Source organism: Aedes aegypti, chromosome 2, assembly GCF_002204515.2.
Source record: "Aedes aegypti strain LVP_AGWG chromosome 2, AaegL5.0 Primary Assembly, whole genome shotgun sequence".
Taxonomy (NCBI): Eukaryota; Metazoa; Arthropoda; class Insecta; order Diptera; family Culicidae; genus Aedes; species Aedes aegypti.
The window spans coordinates 109,706,352-109,722,964 of NC_035108.1; positions in this window are offsets into that span (position 1 = coordinate 109,706,352).

Consider the following 16,613-nt stretch of genomic DNA (forward strand, 5'->3'; position numbering starts at 1 on the left):
AAAACAAGATTTTTTCTAAATAACCTTAAATTCTAATAGCTGAGGTTCAGACGGGCCACACAGAATAATTAAATTGGAATATACAGATTTTTAACAATTAGGGTCGATGTACCAATAGCCGCATAGCAAAGAAAAAATATTCGTATAAAATCGAAAAATAACGCTAGCGTCATTATTTTTACATCATCTGAAAGCTTTTTATCTTGGTTTTGTGGGAAAAATATGAAAACTGCGAAAACTCATATGTTTGCATTTATTATCGCTTGTGCCACTATAGGAAAACATGTGCCTATAGTAGCACTATTTCTAATTTCTGTTCCTATAGTAGCACCAGCATCACGGCGTTGGCAAAATACTAATCAAAACCGTATTTTTACAAAGCTTTTATATTTTTCCTTGAAAGTGTGGATCAAAAGCTTTCGTTTGATGTAAAAAAGTACTTGATTCATTAATTACTTCGTATAATAAAAAATAGTTTCTCTCAGTAGTGCTACTATAGGAACAATAGGTTTACTATAGGCGCAAGGGAGCTCAAATTTTAAGCAAAACTAATTATTTCGATCATTTTTTGAACAAAATTAAGCTGTGTATCAATGGTACTTAGATAAATAGCTGACCTTCATGTCAAAAAATATTTTGAAAAGATTCATAGCAAAACGGCCGTAAAAAGCCACTAGTGCGACTATAGGGGACTGTCCACTTAGGGAACACTGACCCTAACACGTTTATTCAGAGACTTGGGAAAGGAGGGGGGGGGGGTAAAGATGGATGGAGCTCATCGGTACGTTGCGGCCGTTGCTGCTGCGATGACGAGCGAAACTTCGTTGGACGCTGGAGTTGTACGGAGGGAATCCTTTTCTTCTAACACGACTACTGGCTGGCATTCACATATAACAGGGGGGGGGGGTGACGGTATAGGCCTTTATAGCGAATGGACTTAGTTCCAAAATGTCCGGAGAGTGGTACTATAGCGCGCATTATCACTTGGTCGGGATTCGAGCGAGCAGACACCGATAAATGTTCTGACAAAGTACCGATTTTGCGCAACGTTACTGGGATTCCCTTATGCCAAGGTACCGTAAAATGGGGGGAAGTTGATCACTTTTCAGCGATTCTGCTCTGTAGCTCCTAGTAGGATGCGTGTATTGTCATCCAAATATTTTTAAAATCTGTACTGGTTGGATGTTTATCGGATTATACGTACGAAATTTTGACGAAATGTTCTCGTAATAACAAAAAAATATTTAGAAATAAAAAAATTAAGTTTTTGATTCCGGGGTGAAGTTGATCGATTATTGTGATAGGTTTCCTAAAATAAAGAAATATGCTATTCTCTAAATTTGGGGTCACTGAATATGAATCAAGTCTCAAAAATCTTACAACTTGTTGATAGATCGGTCAGTTTTAGATTTGAATGTTGGCAATTACAGAATACACCACATTAAACGCCTAACGGTATGCAGTTTTCTTTGAAATTAACAACTCGCTCAAAAAATATACATATTTGTATCGGAAAATGATATTTTATCCACAATGCAAATTCAAAACAGGATTCACAGAACATATCTGGAATCTGTTTCATACACCATTATTTAAATGGTGTCTTCATATAGCCTTGATAATAATCGATTGTTTGAAGAAGAACCCTCCAACAGTTCATCAAACATTTCCTTAAAAAACTGTTTTTCTGTGGTATAATTATCTTGAATGTCAAATCGAATTCAGGAACATCAAGAGCAGCTGTCAGGCTATGTGACATCACAGAAATTGTGCTAATTGACATTGAATAAAAGCTCTATTGACAGTTTATACATGTGGGTATGTGAATGATCAACTTCTCCCCACTGATCAACTACACCCCAAATTACGGTACCCTTCTCGTCACTTCCGACCATCACTTTCACTGCAGTTCTTTTTCACCACACTCGCTCGAATTACATGTACATTACGATCAAAGGAGGCTAAACTTATTCTGGCACTAGCGTTTTTAGAAAATGGTGTCTTATTACCAGCTGAGGTGGTGCCATTCCTTGACCCGTACTATTAACTTTAGGTGTTGTTAAACTGTTTGTGACGTTATAACTGTACAATTTTACACCATTAATTTTAAGATAAAACTTTAGTGAGGGTATCACTTCGCGGAACTAATCACCGGCTCGTTTTGTACGGACGAAACCGGACCGTCTTCATCACTACTCCGGACAAAAATTAAAAGAGAGCTTCCCCAAATCTTGCTATCCCATTTATAGTAGGGGTGTCCTTCCACTAGCCACTCCCCTTCTCCACCTGCTATGTCCTTGATGATAGATCACAAGATGACGTCTTCTTTTATTGTGATGAGTGGGTCTTGGTAACAATGAGTTCCTTACACTCTAAACAAGTTTTAGTTATCAAGGTGTCTTACAAAACTTTTAAAAATAAGATTCCGATTGGGCTACATGCGAAGCCTTAACATTTTCTAACCTTACACTTGTTTTCCTTTTTTTTTGTTAATAACGCAATATGAAATTTATGTAATATAAAAAATAAATAAACAATCTGAATAATAATGTAAATAAAAAATCTGGGTAATAAATAAATTTGTAAATACAAAAAAGAATGAATAAATAAATGAAAAAAAAAATAAATGACTAAATAAATTAATAAATAAATAAATAAATAAAAAAATAAATAAATAAATAAATAAGGAACAAACCTGCAATCGGAATCAACAACAAAATTAATAAATAAAGACACCTTAAGCTACTAAGCGTAAAATAAACATCACTCAAACACTGAACCGTGGAGACAAACGTTTATCGTACACTTAGACATTTAAATAAATAATTTATACAATACAAAGTGAAAAAAAAAAAAAAAATATTACAAATGAACTAATCTAAACCATCAGCTTGCCTTTCCACCACACAAACTCACTGTTACCCAAACGGTTGGTAACAAACTATGTCAAAAACAACTTAACATCTCGTATATCGTTCGTAAATACTTAAAAAGATGATACCGTAATCCGGGGGCAAATTGATCACGGGGATGAATTTGATCGGGTCGGTACCAAATAGCATTTCCTTTCAAGGATGCTTAATACTTCGTTGCCATCACAGATATTCCATGTTTTCTAATGATGATTTTAAACTATTTCATTTTTATTAAAGTCAGTTTTGCATAGAAATATTCACAGTTTTTGAAGGTGTTAGCAATACTGTTGGAAATTTCGATACTTAACAATCCGCTGGTGCTAAGCCTGCATGTAAACTTTGAGTGTTAAAAATGTTTTGTTAGCTTCAGTGTGCACTGCTGAACTCATATTTGAAATCGTACAGCATTACAAGAATAGTTGTTTGCTCATAAAACCGTTTATTGTTGAATCAAGTGCTTATTTCAAGAGAAATTGCATACATTTTGCGATAAAACTATGATATACACGAGTTGTAAGAATTTTGACATCATTTTCAGATTCAGGAGACCAAAATTTAGTAGATAGGGAAATTTTACATACCAAAATATGCTTTACTATATAGGGATCAGTTTCGCCCCAATGAGTCATTTTCAATTTTTGATATTGAAACTAACTTTATGAAATGTTAAATTTTATTTCATAAAAAATCGATTGCATAAACTGATAAAGATCAATGAAATACTGATTTTACCGAAAACATTTTGACAATTTTTGAAGTCCAAAGGAAATCCCAGACAAAAAAAAATTACGTTTAACGAAATCACCTGGAGGCTTTGTATGTGCAAAATTTCACTTAAAAGATATCGCGAAATGGCCTTCTACGTACAAAAGTGGAGGCGATATATGTGCATATATTGTGTGATGAATAATAGCATACAATGCGAGTGTATAAATTTTCTACCGAAATAACCTGTAATCATATGCGACTTACCTTATGAAAACAAATGTTGATTTGACAGCTGCTACGGATTGATTCGATTTACTTTGTACGTGTGTACGGGACGAAACAAAATGTACAAATGAACTCAGCAAAAAAGTTTTTTATGCGAGGAAACTCATCAGTCTGACGATTTTATCCACCGTGTTTTGCGATTTTGATGTAGTTTGTATGAATAAACGAGTTATAACGTGAACTTTCATGCGACTTCTGGTTGACTGGGATTATGGCAAAAAGTTATAAAAAAGTGATCAATTCGCCCCCGGATTACGGTACTTAATGTTTGGGGGGGTCAGCTACCTCTTTGTTACCAATATAGGCACATGAAAAGCACTTATGTGATCAGAAATATATTAATAATTTTTCTCCATTTATGTTTTCGCCTGGATGAAAAGATCTCTAGCATATGCGCACAGTCATCAACTATCATCATCACGAAAACTGATGACGATGATTGAATTCTCCCAGGTCTCCTGTCATTTGACCAGCTTCGTAAAATGGCTTATTTCCCACAACAAAATGGTGTGGCGGAACGTAAAAATCGATCCCTCCAGGAGATGGCAACGTGCATGTTGTTGGACGCAGGACTTCCCAAGAAGTACTGGAGCGAGGAGATTATGACCGCGGGGTAACTCCAGAACCAATTGCCGTCGCGATCTGTCGATTTGACTCCGGTTGAGAAATGGTTTGACAGAAAGCCTTCGTTGAAGAATCTGCGTGTATTCAGAAGTGCAGCATTCGTCCACGTCCCCGACGTGGAGCGAAGCAAGTTCGACCATAAAGCTCGAAAGTTGTTGTTCGTTGGCTATTGGGATGATAGGAAGGCGTTTTGTTTCCTGAATCCGGAAAATGATGAAATCACGATCAGCCGGGATGCTAGATTCATCGAGTTGGGAGATGGTTCGCTGGACCAGCGTGATCCAGTATCCGGTGGCAGCGAACAGTTTGTGGAGCTCGATGTAGACAGCGGTGAAGAGCCAGTAGCGGAGGAAGATTCGGCCGAACTGGAGCCAAAGGAAGATGAAGCAACACTTAAGGAGGAGTCGTGTTCGGACTATTACGATCCGGATGAGGAAGAAGGTGCGGAGAACTGCCTAAGCGAAGCACGCGCGAAGTGCTTCCGAAGCGATTTGAGGATTACGAAGTGGATGCAGCCATTGCAGTTGAAGGAGAACCGGATACCTACGAAGAAGCAGTGAACAGGATTTGTGGAAGGCCGCAATGGCTGAAGAATACGATGCGTTGATGCGGAATGACACCTGGTCGCTGGTTCAGCTACCGGTCGGCCGTGTTCCCATTGGCTGTAAGTGGATATATAAGAAGAAGAAGTCAGTTCCGGCAATGTATCGCGATTCAAAGCTTGCCTTGTAGCCCAGGGCTTTTCGCAGCGTTATAGGGTCGTAATCGACCCTGTAACCAATGTATTCGCCCCGGTTGCCAGCCAGGCGACGTTGCGGATTCTCTTGAAAGTGGCAGGGTACAAGAAGATGGCGATACGTCACTTAGACGTGAAGTCAGCATTCCTTCACGGAAAGCTGCAGGACGAAATTAGCAGTCGAAGGGGTTTGTGGTGCCTGGAAAAGAGACCCAAGCAACCAAAAGTTCAGATATTACTTAATAATCGAGCTCAGAAGTTCACATTTTGCTTAGATTTGGTTCCGTGGAACTTTATCGCTGATAAACAAGTACGTATGTACGTCAAAGATGCTTAATTCTCCCAGAAGTACCAATTATAATTAATGGAATCAAAAAGTTCAAATAGATTTATACAGAACTTCAATCGAACCTCCAACACAAAGTTCGTTTGAAGAACAAACCGTGATACTTCTTTCAAACATGAGAGAAAAAGAATGATACTACTTGTTGCTAACTCCGCCTAAAATATTCGCTAGTCTTACATTCTTTTGTTATAGATTTAATTAAAGTTTATCAATAAAATCTCATCATTTCCTGACTTCTTGGCCATAACCGTAAAAAAAACATTGAGTGTACTCTAGACAACAACCGTACCGTACCTTTTCTGCAGCGCAGGGCCAGTAATAGTGGCGTGTCGTTCAACATAATCCAGCTTTAAATGCATTTTACCTTCAACGGTATAATTTAATCGAACGTACCTGTTTAGTATTTTTTAATTCAGATGTTTCGATATGAATGCCTTTTCGTTCGTCTGAGGGTTTCATAGAGCTCCACCACCACAAGTGCGAAATAGTCACCAACAAAAAAAGTAACAGGTTGTTTCCAAGATACGACCGCCAAGTTGACGTTGGATAACGTTAGCCTCTTCTATTTCCTGGCTTGGGACCGTCACGAACTTATGAAAGTTTTCTACTGCTAAAAATCCAATTAATTTTCACACTATTTGTTGCATGTCAATTCTGATTTATTATAGACATTTGTGTTAATACAAAATAATCACTTTACATGTATTCAGAAGCTTAGTCCGTTATATTGAAGAATTGATTTTTAAGTATAAACTTAATCATTGTTAGTTTGTATCAATTAATTCAAAATATTTGAATCATTCCTTAACAATAGAAAATATATTGTATTCCGACAGCACTGCAGTAGCGTCTTTGGAAACATTCTCAAATTGTCGTTTTGTCAATTATTCATAACTAATCAGAGATGAATAATAGCAAGAATGTGGTAAACACATTAGCAAATATAACACAAATAACTCTTTAGTACACATTTGTTAGCCCTGAAAAGGGCCGATTGAACTGTGAGAATCGAGTAACTATTATTTAGTTCACCGACAGTTCTGTTGCTGTGAGAATTGCCAATACTGTTGCGCTTCATGGTAGGAATATTTTCAAAACTCTTTCAAAATTGAATTGTCGTCCTGAAAAGGACGGTTGGGTTTGGATATCGTCGATCGCCATTCCATGCTCAGGTTTGATGGATTCAGTGCTAGTTTTGAATTCTGGTTTCGGTGATGGAGGTGATTTAACCTCAAAATCTGTACAGCGTACGGCCCTACCACTTCAGAGCGTAGCCGACAGAATTCTGGATGACTTCAGCATACCGCGGGTTTTCTCGTAGATGAGACCGAAGGTACGCTTGACGTCACCACGGCGAGCCAGACGGCGGTGGTTTTGTGATGATGCAATTGATGTTGTCACGCAAAACCTTGCGATGACGCTTGGCGCTTCCTTTTCCGAGTCCGGTCTATCTTCGGCAACGATTGTAATAAAACTGATGCTTGGCCGCCGGCTCGGCTCCTTTTATGCGGTACGCTATGGATGAATTCTTCTTGCTCGCTCGCTGTTCACTGTCCGTCTCGCTCGCTCGCAAGAGAAGGTCATAAAAGGGACCGGCAGCCGCGCACATTCAATCATTCATTTGTTTCAATCCGCCCAGAGAACACTACGACGATGGCTCTACCAAGCAGACTGCCCGTAAGTCCACTGGTGGAAGCGGCCCCACGAAAGTCGCTCGCTAGAGCGTCTCAGCCACCGGAGGAGTCAAGAAGCCGTATCGCTATCAGCCAGGAACGGTCTCTCTGCGTGAGATCCGTCGCTACCAGAATTCGACGGAGCTGCTGATCCACAAATTGTTTTTCCAGCGCCTGGTCCGTGAAATCGCTCAGGACTTCAAGACCGATCTGCGATTACAGAGCTTGGCCGTCATGGCCCTGCAGGAAGCGAGCTAGGCCTATCTTTGAGGCTACCAACATGTGCGCGATCCACTCCAAGCGTGTGACCATCATCCCGAAAGCCTTCTAGCTCGCTCGTCGTATCCGTGACGAACGAGTTTAAATTGAATTGGGACACAAGCAAAACGGCCCTTTTCAGAGCCACAACAATGCATTCCACGTAAAAGAGTTACGGCTAGAGATATTTCACCTATTATTATTAATTAATTTATTTATTTAATTGCCAATTGAAATTTCGGATGATTAGTTTTCCAGTGAAATGGCAAACAAAGTTTTACTTAGGTTCCCGTCGGGCGGCGGTAGCATTTTTGCAGTCTTCTCTGTGCGATTATTTGGTTTCGATCGACAATTTCTTACCAAATCAAATCATCAATGAAGCTGTTACTGATAAGTTTTAGCTTTCAAATCGACAAGTTTATACTGATCGCTTTGTCATGCATGTGGTTAGCGACGACGACGACAACGGCATTATTCAATCATCGCTAAATGCGAGGCAAACCGGAATCCTCATTCTAGTGCCGTCCCCAATTTATCTCTCATGCACACAATGTCGAAGATTGCCCTGCAAGAGCACGATGGGAAATTGATTTCTTGGCCCTGTGATTCTCGAAAAGCACTAATGTTGACGCTAATGAAAGATTGCATGCAAATGACTGACCGAAATATGAATTCATCACATCCATTCACCAGTAATGTCGCTCTTAACGGTGTAAAATTCTCATAACTCTCTTTCAAAATGAAATTGTCGTCCTGAAAAGGACGGTTGGTGGTAGTCACAATCGATCGAACTGGGTTTTCATTCCATTGTTAGACAGAAACACACCAAAAGATTACCGAAGACGATTTAATTAAAATGCGGTCGTGCGCGTGAAGTGGAATTTGATTGGCTTCGACTGAACACGAAATAATGGAGAGAAGTAAGAAGAAGACCGAAAGGGGCGTTTCCCTTTGAATGACGAAAGAGGCTAAGATATCGCGCAATGATGTCTGTGTCAGGAATACACAAGAAAAATGTGCTTTTCTATGAAAAATAAGACATGCTTCGATATTTCTCAATTTTTCAATAGTTTAGTCATGAGAATCAATAATTTTCATTATTGGAGTAGATTCGTAGAAAGATTTCCAATCGATTGGTGCAAGAATCTTGAAAATCTATCCGGGCGTTAGTAAGTTATTAACAGTCAAAATCTAACCACTTTTCGTGACGCGAGCGATTTTTCGTTTTTCGAAATTGTACCCCAGTATGTTGCCGTAAGACGTTATCCAACGTCAAAACATCTCGTTCACCGGCATCCACTTTCTTATATATATCAACCAATGTGTAGTTATCCTCTGAATAAGCCAGCCTATGGACATGCCCTATATCAACTGCAGCGATTTGCAGTAGACAGGATGTCCCGGGCCCGATCCATCTGACAAGCCAATCGAGCCCTCTGCCACCATAGAAAATAGTGTCTCCATCGATGTCGATAGCCTGGAATAAGCATAGGCCCTAATTAGTACAACGATTTACAAAATCACTCGGAACCAAAACAAACTGAGAAATGTCAAATTATGAAGTTTACAATCAGTTCCTCGTGAACTTTTTCAAACATTTAAGTTCGGTTTAAATTTAAAGTGAACTCTTAGGAGAACTTCATGTTCATAATAAGTTTCGAGGGGAATAGATTGATCCTTGATTCGTAAAATCACCATATTGAGTATAATAATGTATTATTCCACTACGCGTACCTGCAGCAGTGGTATGCGCTCTGGTTTCAACGCAAGGAACTCGAGTTCGAGTCTCGACGTAAGTATCAGTACGAAAATCCCAGGTAACAATTTGAAGCTGCTCAAACGCTTTTATAGCTAATTTAATTCAGCCTTTGTTTGAACAAAAGCTGTTCATAGCCTGCATTCACTGTTGTTCAGCTGTTAAACATCTAATTCTGGCGATTTTATTCTGACTTAAGCTTAATTGAAGCTATATAGAAGGCTGAATAAAGGTCTAGCATGCGCTTATTCAGGCCTATTTCAATAACCATAATTCTACTTTTAGAACAGATCGCAACCTTTGAAAGCTTAACGATCGCTTATTCATCCATTATTCAGCAATTAACTAAAAAAATTAAAAAGTATTTACAGTTTTATAGATTTTGGTTTTATCAACGCAACTAACAATTTCAAACATATAGTGTAGAAAAGTGCTGGAATTTAAAGATGAAGATTAGTAAATATGTGTCATTGAGATTTGAACTGAGATTCGCTGATTTATAACCACTTACCTTGACATCTGCTCCACATGAGACTGTGTGAACATCATCAACAGCAAGGGACTAACATATTGTTTTGTCTGAATAAGGGCTATATTGAAGGCTGCATTGAGGCTGAAGAAGTGATAACAGCGCAATGCAAAAACACTTGAGTTTGCTGTCAAAGTGTGTTGTGATTTTTGTTTCAAAATAGAATCCTTGGTAATTTTTAATTTCTGCTATTCAATTGTTGTAGACGCAAGTTCGATTTCGTACAGTTAATTAAAAATGTTACGAAGAAATCTGCGTCATCGAGTGTAGTGTTCTATCTTGTCGTTACACAAGGTCATCGATGCCGGATTCAGGATTTTTTTTCGACAAATGATAGGCCCGTGTGCGTTTACAGCATGTCTGCTTCGGGATGTGAAAATGGTGTTGTTCGATGAAACAGTTTTATAATAATTAATTTAGTGTTCGACCCAATGTAGGTATATATTTCGGTATGTATATTTTTATCAACATACAGGTGAACAATTTTTCGACAATGGCTGTTGATTTGATTAAAGCTTTAAATAACCTTTAATCAATATCATTCAGGTTGGCTGAACAAAAGTTAAAACTGTAGATGAAAAATAGTTTGTTCAACTCAATATTCAGCTTTGAGTATACTGCTGAATAAGAGTGTTTAATAAGCATTTCTTCAAATTATTGTTCAGCTGTCACAGTGTTCAGCCTTGTACACCATGGATCAGCCAATATTCAGCAAATACTCTTGCTGTTCAGTTTTCATTGTTACTTGGAACATATGTATCGCACATACTTCAACGAATTCTTTGTTCTCTTAGTGCCTGAACTAGATTTTTTATATGCGTTTCCTATCTGTCGTGACCGTACGTCACATCTCGACCACAATCTACACAAGAATGCCCAGAGCCTTTCTTTTATAGCCCTGTCTTTTATAGCGGATTCTATCGAACTTTTCTATCTACCCTCACTCTCAATTTTCTCTTACTCGAAGTCCCTCCCATTTTGCTTACCCGTACAAGCGTATACCTGGCCATGCTGGCAAATCATGACCGTACAAATTTACAAATATTCCCTACACTAGGTACCTAGTTATAGCATATAGAAGCGATTAACAGTTAAACAGATAAACAGTTAAAGTTCAATATTAGAGCAAAATGGATCTCACAAAAGTGTACAAGTGCTGTAGACCGTTCCCGAAGAGTAACAAAAAATGTTCATCATCGAAACGTTTTTTAACCGAAGAAATGGTTCAAAAACTAGTTGCCATGCAATGTGAAGTTCCTCTTAATACGTCGTTGAAGATTTGCGGCTCATGCCGTGTGTCTGTGTATCGTTTTAATCCGCAAGTCAACAATCGTGAGGACCAACCTGCAACATCGAATGATAATCAACCGTTACCATCACAGGATGGTTTAGAGGAGATACCATCAGCAAGCTCGATAGTGTCAGCATCATCTAAAACAGTGATGTACCAGACTACTCCAGAATTCATAACATCGAGCTCTTCAACATGGGAATTTCTGGTATCAGAGTGTCACCGGTTTCGTTGAGAAAACTCGAACAGATCAGTTACCCCCAACAAAAATTCAAGGAAATCACAAACGGTATGCGAAGAAGCATTTTCAACTTTCCTGAGGAAGAAGATGAGGCAGCAGTCCGCGAGCAAAAATCCAAGGATTATGACGAGATGATCCCGAGAAGTTCCGTATTTTGACAGTTTTGCCGAAGTCGTGGTCTGTCCAAAAAATGGTTACAGAGTTGGGCATCAACAAGTACATGGCGATGGAAGCCAAAAAATTGGCTGAACAAAAAGGAGTATTGTCTACACCAGATAGCAAATGTGGGCAAAGTTTGAATAATGAAGTCAAACATAAAGTTCTTCAATACTTTAACGACGATGATGTCAGCCTATCATTACCCGGCGAAAGAGACTTTGTTTCCAAGGTAAAGGATGGTAAGCTTTTTTTTTTTCTTCTTTATTATAGTGATTTTTAACGTTTAAGGCTAGTTCATCACTAGTATAAGGAACGCCTGAGGGGCGCTCCATGAAGGAGAAAGCGAGTCGAGCCTTAAGGGCTCGCCTCCGAGCCCAACCGTGGGGTCTCGCCAGATTTTACAGAGGTTTCCTTATTACCACTAGTAACTTAAACCATCTCCTTATCCATTTGCATCGATCGCTTGGTAGTCAGAATGTAGACGGATGGTGCCTGGGATGTTCTGCAGCTGATGTGGTTTATACCAGTTTATAAAGTCCCGCATCTTTCAAGAAGCGGATAACCACAGCCAGCCCTGCTGTATCATTTTTCATAACATCGCGGATACTGCCTGAAAGACCATGGGTAGTTCTTTGGTGGTTGTACATAGGGCATACGCACAATATGTGCTCCACTGTATTCCTCATATTACAGACCGTACAGAGAATGCGGAAGTCAGCCCCTCCCATGCTGTGGGATAGTCGGGTGTGTCCGGTTCTTAGTCGTGAAATGATACGTTGCTCTCGAAGTGAGGTTAGATCATTCCAGTTTGATACACTTTGCTTGATTTTCCTCAGGTAGGGCTGGCTGGAGTTGATCCATTCGTTCTCCCAGTAGTTGAAAATACGTTTGCGGATGAATTTTTTGATGTCATCCACTGGGGCTGTTTTCCAGTACCTACGCTTTGAATGTCCAGTACCGGCGAGTTTGTCGGCGGATTCGTTCCCCGGGATTCCGCAATGTGCAGGTATCCAAGCAAAGGTTGTACTGGTCGAAGTATGTTCTACAATGCTCTGTATCCATGGGTGGGTTGGGTATTCAGATTGCAGAGCCGATATTACACTACCGGAATCCGTCAGTATCAGTACTGGTTGGTCCGATGATGCTGTTGCTGCGATGAACAAGGCTGCTGCCTCTGCGGAGAAAATGGAGCACCTGGTGGGTAGGCTGAAGCTAGTGGGCGTAGATAGGCCAGATATTCCGATCCCCACACCACGTTGTGAGAGAGAACCGTCGGTGTACCGATGTTGGTGGTTCGGATAGTTTATAGCAAGCCATTCACGGACAGTTGATTGAAGTTGCACTGTGTTGTCTCCTGCGCGAAATTGCCTTTTAATCTCATCATCGATGTTAAGTTTTTTCGATTGCCAACTTTTTTCTCCATGCCAGTGTATTTTCGCCACCGGGGGGAGATCCATGTTGGCCACTCTGCGGAAAATCTTGTCTCCTTCGGCAAGGAGGAAGATTTTATACCGACCGGAGGTTTTAGCGGCATAGGCAACAGATTTATAACAGATTGTTGCAGATACTTTATGACGAAAAGGAAGGCGACCGGCTTCAACGCAAGCGGAGTCTGCAGGTGTAGATGGCAGGAGTCCTGATACTATTCTGATGTAACTGTTATAAATTGGGGCTAACGTGTCTACTAGTAGTTTGGTGGCGATGCAGGTTAGCTCTATACCGTAGAGTAGGCGGCTATCTACGATGGCTTCAGCAACTTTAAAGCGGATTGCACGGTTATTGGAGCGATGAGGGCGTGAGATAATGCGAACAAGATTCAGTCTAGTGCGACAGCTGGCCTTGACATCTTCGAAATGTTGTCTAAATGAAAGAGTGCGGTTGATTCTAACGCCGAGTATTCTAACGGTTTTTTTGGTTGGGATTGGGTTACCTTCGATACGAATAGGGATCTTGTCGATTCGATGTTGGTGTTTGCATATATGACAGCGAACGCTTTTGTTAGCAGATAGGCTGAATCCAATGGATTTGGCCCATTTTACGACGGCGCTGACCGCAGCTTGAGCTCGAATCCTAGTACGTCCAAGAGTGGGGCCTGTTACAACCAACAGTATGTCATCTGCATAGACAAAAATGTAGATGCCTTTTGGGAGTACCGAAAATACTGTGTTCATCGCTATCAAGAAGAGTGTCACGGAGATGACGGATCCCTGTGGCACTCCGGTCTCTTCAGGATAGGGTTGTGAGGTTGTGTCACCAACTGACACACGGAAGGATCGGTTGCTTAAGAACTGTTTGCAGAAGTTGACGATATGACCCGTAAATCCCCACTCAAGTAGTTGTTGGAGGACTAGTGGCGTCCAGATACGATTGAAGGCTTTTGATATATCCAACGAAACTACTTCCGTGTGTAATCCTTCCATATATGCCTTACTAAGCACCTCTCCAAGAGAGGCAAAATAGGTGCTAGTCCCGTATCCCGGACGAAAAGCATGTTGCCGGAGATCGAGCCGACCTTCGGCTTCCAGCTTCTGCCGCAGTCTCCGATTAATCATACGTTCCATCACTTTTGATAGGCAACATGTTAGGGAAATAGGACGGTATTTGGTTGGATCTCGTAATGCACAATTTGTTTTCGGTATGGGAATCACCAAGCATTCTCGCCATGCATCTGGATAGACATCGGAGACCCATGTTTGGTTAATTAGCTCGAGTAGTTTGACAAGTCCTGTTAGAGGGAGCCTTCTGAGTAATGGATATCCAACACCGTCAGGGCCGGCAGAATTTCCAGAGCAGCTGCTAAGAGCAAAATTAAGCTCTTGCAGGGAGAAGGATGAATTGACTGGGTCATTGTTGAGGTCGTCCGGGACGTGAAAGTTGAGGATCGATGTGGCATTCGGTTGGAAGCGTCGTATGAAGGAGTCGTTGTAGTTATTTCTGGATGATAGGCTCGAAAAATATTCGCCAAGTGCTGCTGAAACTACTGGGGGATCAGACACGAAAGAGTTTTGAATTTGAATCGTCAGCTTTGTGGATTTTCTTTTCCCGCTAAGGGCATTAACACGGCCCCAAAGTTCAGCGGATGTTTGAGAAGCATTCATGCCCTCAAGGAAGGCTTCCCAACTGCTTCGTTTTGCATCGTTTATGATTTGCCTGCATTTGATGTGGAGGGCTCGGTAGCGAAGGAGCGCATCATTTTTCTTAGGATCGTTCGCAGGTAACCTTTTGGCTGCTCTGAGAGCTTTTCGGCGAGCTTTAACGGCTTTCCGAGTATCATCTGACCACCATGGAAGGGCTTTACGGCCGGGTTTGTTGCTAGTTCGCGGAATTGAAGTTTTTGCAGCATTATAGATAAGGTTGCTATGATAAGCGTCAGCGTATCCAAAAAAGATTATTAATGATGACACTGCGAGAAACTTACTTCAGATTTATTGAAATCAATCCTAATTCAAAAATTGGATTTAGGTCGTTTGCATCCCTCAGACCCAAAAATTGTAAATTATTGAGTACCTCTGGTTCACATAACGTGTGCGTTTGCACATTTCACGAAAATGTGAATTTAATGCTTCACAGTCTGAAGAAATATTCGTTGGACTTTGAATACGATAATTACATGGAAAAAATTGTATGTAGCTTATCAACCAGATCAAAATATTGTTTTCTTCGTGAATGCAATAACTGTCCAAAATTAGATGATTTTGAAAAATGGTTTTTAGACGAACTAGAAAAACGCAATTTGATTGAAATTAGTTTTGAACAGTGGATTTCTACCGATAGATGCGATTTGGAAGCATTAGTAAAACCAGTGGATGAATTTGTGTCATATTTTAGTGAAAAATTGTTGTTGTGTCTGAAGTCATGAGTCACGATACAGTAGCAGTGCATGTTTTTATATCTAAACTAATAACAACGAATGCATATCAAACGAATGATATTTATGTCAGATGGGACTGCATCCCAATATAAAAATAAAAAAAAAATGCGAACTTATGTCAATTTAAATCAAAGTACGATATTGACGTAGAATGGTATTTTTTTGCCACTGCACATGGTGAAGGGCCATGTGATGCCATTGGTGGCACATTGAAAAGGATGGCTACTAGAGCTAGTCTGGCAAGACAGCATGTGCATCCAATCACTAATGCAAAAGCTTTGTTTGAGTGGGCTAGTAAGCGGAGAGAAGAATACCTGACAAAATTGTCATTTTGTTTTGTGTCACAGGAAGATTACGAACAAGGATCAGAAGAACTAAGTAACATACATCAACAAGCAAAGCAAATTCCAGGAACACAGAAATTCCATTGCTTTGTACCCATTTCCGAAAACAAAATCGCAGCAAAACTGTATTCAAGTGATGAGGCAGTAAGCTATTATAATGTTTATAGAAAAGTAAAAACATAATCAAATAAGTTGACATTTAAAATCTGTTCTATACCAATATATATTAAAACAAATAAATATATTAAAATTATGTACAATAATCGTGAGAATAAATAATTAAGGTTAAGAAGTTTAAAGGCGTTTTTCCTTCTTCCCCTCCTTAACATCATTCATATTATCATCTTCCATCGTAATACCACAGACAAACAGAAGTAAAACCTAGAACATTTTTCACAAAATTCTCTCGACCACAAATACTACCACCATCTAGTGAGCTTATTGAACGAAAAAACTTTTTGTGCCACATGTCCAACAGGTGGCGGTAGTGTGAGATGTCAAACACGAAGGAAAGCGACGCGCGCGCCTCTGGTTGTGAACTTGACAACTGTTGTAATTCAAACTGATCGTTAAATTCGTGGGCGATGGAAATTTATCCAGTGTTACGTCTGTTTGTCTGTGGTAATACATATATTAATTCTCAACAATATTCCAACAATCATCCTGTATCTTTCGAACAGTTCATCCAACCGTCTAAATGTCAAAGAAAAAGTAGATGGGATATTAATGTGGGAAGAGATTAACGTAACATTGTTGATGGAGCATCTGAAATAATGTAAGAAACGGGCGTATTTTCTTATGTTTTATGATATTAATATAATTGAATCCTAAATGTCTAGAAAACGGCTAGTTTTAGGAAGATCATTGTTATTATCAT